The sequence below is a fragment of the Rhinopithecus roxellana genome, chromosome 8 (genome assembly GCF_007565055.1).
Source record: "Rhinopithecus roxellana isolate Shanxi Qingling chromosome 8, ASM756505v1, whole genome shotgun sequence".
NCBI lineage: Eukaryota > Metazoa > Chordata > Mammalia > Primates > Cercopithecidae > Rhinopithecus > Rhinopithecus roxellana.
Genome location: NC_044556.1, coordinates 121,765,174 through 121,772,237, shown reverse-complemented (window position 1 = coordinate 121,772,237; position 7,064 = coordinate 121,765,174). Strand labels below are relative to the sequence as shown.

At 44.7% G+C, this 7,064-nt stretch overlaps 1 pseudogene; it reads right to left on the bottom strand.

Annotated features, from left to right (window-relative positions):
• Nucleotides 1–795: 795 nt before the first annotated feature.
• On the bottom strand, nt 796–1,704 carry LOC104668553 (annotated as a pseudogene).
• Nucleotides 1,705–7,064: the final 5,360 nt, after the last annotated feature.

The following is a 7,064-nucleotide window of genomic DNA, read 5'->3' as shown; positions in this document are numbered from 1 at the left end:
TAGAGCTTAACAAGGGATCAAAGAGAGAAGGAGTGAAGGAAAAAAGTAAAGCTTCCAACCCTGTGCCTGATACATAGTAGGCACTCCAATAAATGTTTATTGAATAAAAGAATCATTTAATAAAGTCCTTAGGAGTTGAATCTGTATGCAGTGCTTTGTAGTATTGTAACCTTCCTTGACCAAAATAACAGCAACTTCATTTCCCCTAACAACTTTCTTTAAATACCCTCACAATTTCCTTCTTCCTTCCTGGGTAGTCTATTAGCATCCTCAGAAGACTGGTAGAGATCCAAGCCTTATTTTCAAGAATAAAAGCTGGAAATCATTATTTCCAGCTTTTTTCAGCGTTATAGATTAAATCTCAACAGAACCCGGGTGGGCTATAGGACTTGTTGACCTGCTGAAGAGGCCCTGCAGAGTACAGTACCATCTTGTAGGCATAGTACTGGTTCAGCTGAGATTTAATCTACAACTCTGAAATAACTATTTCCAGCTTTTATGAGAATAAGCAGAGAAGACAGGCTATAGGACTTGTTGATGTGCTGAAGGGGTCCTGCAGAGTATTGTACCATCTTGCCTAGATAAATAAAAGATATCACTATATTGATTAGGTGTTTGTTTTATGCCTTCATTAAAGAACAATCTTGTTTTGCCACTCTTGGTTTGTAGCTAGAAACCAAGTTTCTTGGTTTCATAAATAGAACGAATCTGACTAATTCAAACCCTTAGCTCCACAAAATATTGCAATCATTCAAATTTCCGTGAGAAAAGACATTTTGTTATTTATTTATTTTTTTATTTAAGAAATGTGTGTGCCTTTATTGGCTGAGCAGACTCCTTGAGGGTGGTGAACTGGGAAGAGTGGGTGGTTCTGATGCCTGGCCGGGCAGTGCTTCACAAGCTTGTAGGTGATCGACGTGATGGCCAATCCTCTCGGGCTTGCCCTCCACTTGGTTGAAGGCTTTGCCATTGTAGACGCCCACCATGCTATCCACCATCTTGTCTCCCATCTCGGCAGGATGATCATGTCCTGCAGGTGCGCGTTCACCACCCCTGGCTTCTGCATAGGCGGTGCCCACTTCTTGACCTTGCACAGGCCCTTTAGCAGCGAGTGCTGCTTCTGCCATAGGCCATAGTGCAGCTTCATTCGCTGCTCGCATGACAAGTCCAGCAGCGGGTCAGGGTGCAGGCCACAGGAGGTGACCTTGCAGGTCTGCTTCTTCTGCTTCGCTGCTTTTTCTGCTCCATTTCTGCCATCTTGACTTTTTTTTAAAACAACATGCCTCAGAGATCTCCAGTGAAATAGAAAACCCAGACTGCCTCCCTTTCTAGTGCTGAAAAATAATATCCTGTGGTAGCTATTTCTAGGCCTGTTTATTATCAGAATTGCTTGAAGAGTTTTATAAATGCAGATTCCTTGGCTCTACCACCGTCCTACTCCATCAACCCCCCACCCCCACCCCAACCCACACACACACCCCTCTAAGATTCTGACATAGTAGGTCTGGGATATGGTCCAGAATCAGTACATAGGAAATGGACCCCAGATGGTTTTGTTGTGCAACCAGATTTTGAAACCACCTTCTAAGCTGTGCTGCTATATAACAAAAAAACACCCAGAACTACTGACTACAAAACCAGGGACTCCTTTCCCCATATTCTAAAGAAGGGATTGTGTCTCCCAGCCTACCTATCCTGCCACATTTGTAGGAGCTACAAACTAAAATGCCTGCAGGACCAGGCAAGTAACATAAATGCAGGAAAGACACAGAAAGCAGTGAGGACCATGGCAAACACCACCCATCCACAAGGCACACATGCTTGCCAGTTCCAGCCAAGCATGAACATGGGCCTGTCATCACAGGAACTTCTAAATTCTCAAAAGAATCCAGAAATTTTAAAGATTTTGTATAAAATGATTTTCTAATCTATCAATTTTATTTAAAATGTCTGGTGAAGGCTAAACACATCTGGGGTAGCATGTGGCCCAGAGCCCATGCACTTTGGGAGGCCAAACTCCTCACACCACTGCCATTCACTCAAAGGGCAAGGAGCTAAGGTGTGGGCTAGTGTGAAGGTGGGAGTGGAATATATTCCAATTACCAAGTGGCTGCTGATGTTGCATTCAGAGCTAAACCAGCAGTCATTAATGAGACTAGCATTAATGGTTCTGTGGGGTGGCACAAAGCCCTTTTAGTCTATATATTCATTCCCCAAGGCTGCTGAAACAAATTACCACAAACTTGATGGCTTAAGCCAATTGACATTTATTCTCTCACAACTGTAAAGGCCAGAAGTCTGCAAAGTGTCAGCAGGTGGGTCCCTCTGGAGGCTCCGAGGCAGAATCATTCCTTGCCTCTTTCCTAGCTTCTGGTAGCTGCTAGCAATCCTTGTCATTCTTTGGCTTGTGGGGATGTCTCCCCAGTCTACCTCTGTTTTCATCTGTCCTTCTCCCGTGTCTCCCTTGTCTCGTCTCCCCTTCCATTCTAAGTCCTTATCATTGGATTTAAGGTCCACGCCAATCCAACATAATCTCAGCTTGAGATTCTTAATTACATCTGCAAAGGCCCTTTTTCCAAATAAGCTCACATTTATAGGTTCTGGGGTTTAACGCTTGGATATTTCTTTTTAGAGCCACTATTCAACCCACTACAGGTAGGTTTCCAAAAAAAAATCCATTATTTCAATCAAATTTTACTTCTATCAGCATTTATCTACCAATTTACTACTATGATAAAAATGACTTCCATCTTGGCAGAAAACTTGAAGACATGCCAGCTCAGGCCCAGATGTATGTTGTTACATTTTCTTCTTATATGCCGCTAGCTTCACGTCTTACTAGCATTATTCCATTGCTGTATTTCCTGCCATTACTTCTAAAATGAGGGATGTAGGGGTAAAAGGATCTCTGCCTTATACAGGCTTCCACTGTTGGAGAAAATGGTGCTGTCTCCATGTGCATGGCAAGGAAAACAGGTGACAGTGGAAGAGCAGCGGGCAAAGGCTACCAGGTGAAGCAAGAGAACAATAGGTAAAGTAGAAGTCTGTCTTTACTGACCAGAGAAAGACACAGGAAATATGGCTCAAGTGAAAGAGCCCCTGGAAGTGCCATATTCCCAAGAATTTTTTACAGCACCCAAGCACTTAAATGTGATTTCGAGTGCCATCCAGTGGGAAGCACAGGAACCAAGTGAGACCCGGGATGGAAAAACAAAACCATGAGTCCAGCCTTCTGTCACTTTAAGGGGGCAGTTTTTATTGAGGCTGAATTTTTTTGTCTGCCCAGCGAAAGGATCTAAGAAGACTCTTACCAAACATCTGACCATCTTGTATGCTGCCCTTACACTTTATGCACAGGTGGTTGCTGAACTCATCCACATGCTGTGTAATTTGTTCTCCCCAGCTAGTTGGTGAGCAGAAGCTGTCTTTCTTTTTATTAGCACAAGCACAGTGTCTGGCACAGAACAACTTCTCCAAAAAAATGCCAATTGGGTATAAAAAAAAGAAAAATCCAACTTGATTTTTTTTTTATGATCGACCATTTAGCTGTTAACAAAACTGCAGGAACCAAATGGCAAGACAAGCCACAAGAGGGAAACTGCATGACTTACGGTTTGCTAGACTTTGAGCTTTATTAAGCTGTCCTTAGGAGGTACACTCAGGGCCCAATTATAGCAGGGAGTGAGGGTGCTGTGCCCCACGGAGGAAATCGCCCAATGCAACAAGTTGACTCCTCACACTACTGCCATCCACTCAAAGGGCAAACAGCTAAAAGGTGTGGGCTAGTGTGAAGGTGGGAGGGGAGTATGTTCCAATTACCAAGTGACTGCTGATGTTTGCATTTCAGAGCTAAGCCAGCAGTCATTAATGAGACTAGCAATTCCTTCATCCTTACCTTGTAACATATCCATCCACAGAACCTCTACCCCAGGGGTCCTCAATTTTGGCTGCAAAACAGCATCCATCACCTGGAAAGCTTTTTTAAAATTCTGATGCACAGGCTGCACACCAGGCCAATTAAATCAGAGTCTGTGGGGGTGGGGGCCAGGCCTAGGCATTTTTTAAAGCTTCCCAGGTAAATTCCATTTCTAGGTGTGCTGTAAAGTTACTACAAATGTAGGGGCTTAAAACAACACAAATTCATTATCTTATAGTTCCGTATCAGAAACCCAAAATGGGTCTCACTGAGCTACACTCAAGTATTGGTAGAGTTGCACTCCCTGCCGAAAGCTCTAGGGAAGAGCTAGTTTTCTTACCTTCTCCAGCTTCTGGAGGCTGCCCACGTTGCTTAGCTAGTGGCCTGTGGTCTTCAAAGCTAGCAATGACTGGTGAGTCTTCCTCACATTGCTTCACTCTGACACTGACTCTTCTGCCTCCCTCTTCCACATTTTAAGACTCTTGAGATTATGTGGAGTCCACCAAGTATCTGTATTTGATTACTCAAAATAATCTCCCTATTTTGAAGACAACTCATTAGCAACACCAGTCCATCTGCTACATTAATTTCCCTTTGTCGTGTCATGTAATGTAACATTCCTAGGTTTGCAAGGATTAGGACATGGACATCTTTGGGAGAACATTATTTTGCTTACCATATCGGATGACTCCAATGTGCAGCTGAGAATAACTGCTGGTTGTGCCAGGCACCGTGGCTCACATCTGTAATCCTAGCACTTTGGGAGGCCAAGGCAGGCGGATTGCTTGACCCCAGGAGTTCGAGACCAGCCTGGACAACATGGTGAAACCCTGTCTCCACCAAAAATACAAAAATGAGCTGGGCATGGTGGTGTGCACCTGTAGTCCCAGCTACTCAGGAGGCTGAGGCGAGAGGGCTGCTTGAGCCTGGGAGGCAGAGGTGGCAGTAAGCCAAAATCATGCCACTTCACTCCAGTCTGGGCAACAGAGTGAGACCCTGTCTCAAAAAAAAAAAAAAAAACAAAGAATAACTACTGGTCTACCCAACCCATAAGAAGACAGACTTAGAGAAGAGGCCCAGTTAGCAGGCAGCCACGACAGAAGACTGGAGGCACACCACTGAAAAATTGGTGGGGAACAAGGGCAAAAAGGCAGAGAAGGGCAACAGGCAGCCTTACCAATTTTACATTGTCACAGAACTTGTTTAGGATGGGGGCACAGAGGCGCAAACTGTCATGTGATTTATTCTCATTCAGTTCTCTGATAGTCCTGGGAAGCTAAATTGTACACTCTCCCAAGGATGATGGGACCATCTCCACTCAGCTGTAGCCATTAAAGAAAAAAATTGAGGTCATAGATAAGACTTTTCCAGACTTTTGTAACTCATTGCTATCAGCTTGCTCCTTGTTTTGTACTCAGAACCTGGGTGCATGCCAGATTCTCAGGCATTTTGTAGGCTGTCTCCCCTATAATCTGTCTCTATGCAAAATAGATTATAGCTTGAAGAGGTATACTGATTGGCCAACATTTTAATGTCAACACACACACACACACACACACACACACACACACACACACACGAGATTTCTGGCTTCTCTTAAAGACCTAGCTATGCTAAGACAGTGCTCCTGCAAGACAACTCAGCTGGGACAGCCACTGCCTTTAGGAGACATTTATTCTCTGGTTTGCCACAGGTCTCATCCTAGCCTTTTTGTTTTACACCTGGTTCACTCGCTCCACATATTTGTTACTTGCTTGGTCTGGTAGGCATTGAAGCTTCCAACCCTCCCCTCTCCTCTAGAGTTCTCACCCCTAAAGTTAGGCAAAATTCCCATAAGGAACCATTTGCCTGTCATTAGTGCAAAAGCAAAAAGCTCTCCAGTGGAAAAGATGGGATTCAGGCCAATGGCTGTCTGTACACACACAACTTTCCTCACAATCCAGCAAGCTCCACAGGGGAGTCAGACTAGGGTTTGAGTAAGCAGGCTGCAGCCACCAAGTGTTCTGGTGAACATGCTGGTCTCCATTGGTACAAATTTCCTTTGTAGGAAATTAAGCCGAAAACTGACTCCTGTCCCTTGGTCTTTCTCAAGCCTTCAGCACATAACCAATTTCCTTCTTCTTTTACACTTAAGTCTTGATAATCATCACCCATGAGTGCCTCTTTCCACCTCCGAATGTGGGAAGCGACATGTAAATCCGTGCCTAACTCTGTGGACCATTCCCCCTAAGATGTAACTGAGACCTTATCATTCTGATAATGCCCAGAGCTTGGCCGTGCCACCCAAATGTGCTGCTCCAAACTCTGCACAGCATGAGGGTGATCTGACCAAGGACAGGCAGACAAGCTCCTCTGACTCAGACCCTGGGCCTCTATAACCCATCCTGATACTGCACGAACTCAGAGATTAAAAAAAAAAAAAAAAATAGAGTGGCCAGGCGCAGTGGCTCACGCCTGTCATCTCAACACTTTGGGAGGCCAAGGCAGGTGGATGGCTTCAACCCAGGAGTCAGAGACCAGCCTGGGCAACATGCCGAAACTGTGTCTCTACAAAAAGATGAGCCAGGTGTGGTGGTACATGCTGTAGTCCCAGCTACCTGGGAGGCTGAGAGTTGGGAGGATCATCTGAGCCCAAAAGGTCAAGGCTGCAGTGAGCCGTGATGGCGCCAATGCACTCCAGCCTGGGTGACAGAGAGACCCTGTCTCAAAAAAAAAAGAAGAAAAAAGAAAGGACTTGCCAAGTAAGGTCCTCTGGGGTACACAGACCTGACATGAGGGATAATCTTCCCATTACGGGGTTCCAGGGGAAGACTCCGGCCTAAAGAAAGAGCACCAAGTATTTCTAATGGATAAGATCTAAAAATGCTTCTCTGCACTCCCTCCTCTCCTTAATGGACTGACACTATTTTCTAAGGATGACAACCTCACTGAAATACAGATAGTCTCTGACTTATAACTTTTCAAGTTTACAACGGGTTATCAGGGTATTAAATGCATTTTCTATTTATGATAGATTTATCAGGGTATCACACCATCGTAGGCTGAAGAGCATCTGTATGCTTCACCTGAAAGGTCGGGGTCCATTTTTAAAGGGCCTGTGGAAAGATGAGCCAGGTGGTGAATGGTGACAATGCCTATTTTCCACGGC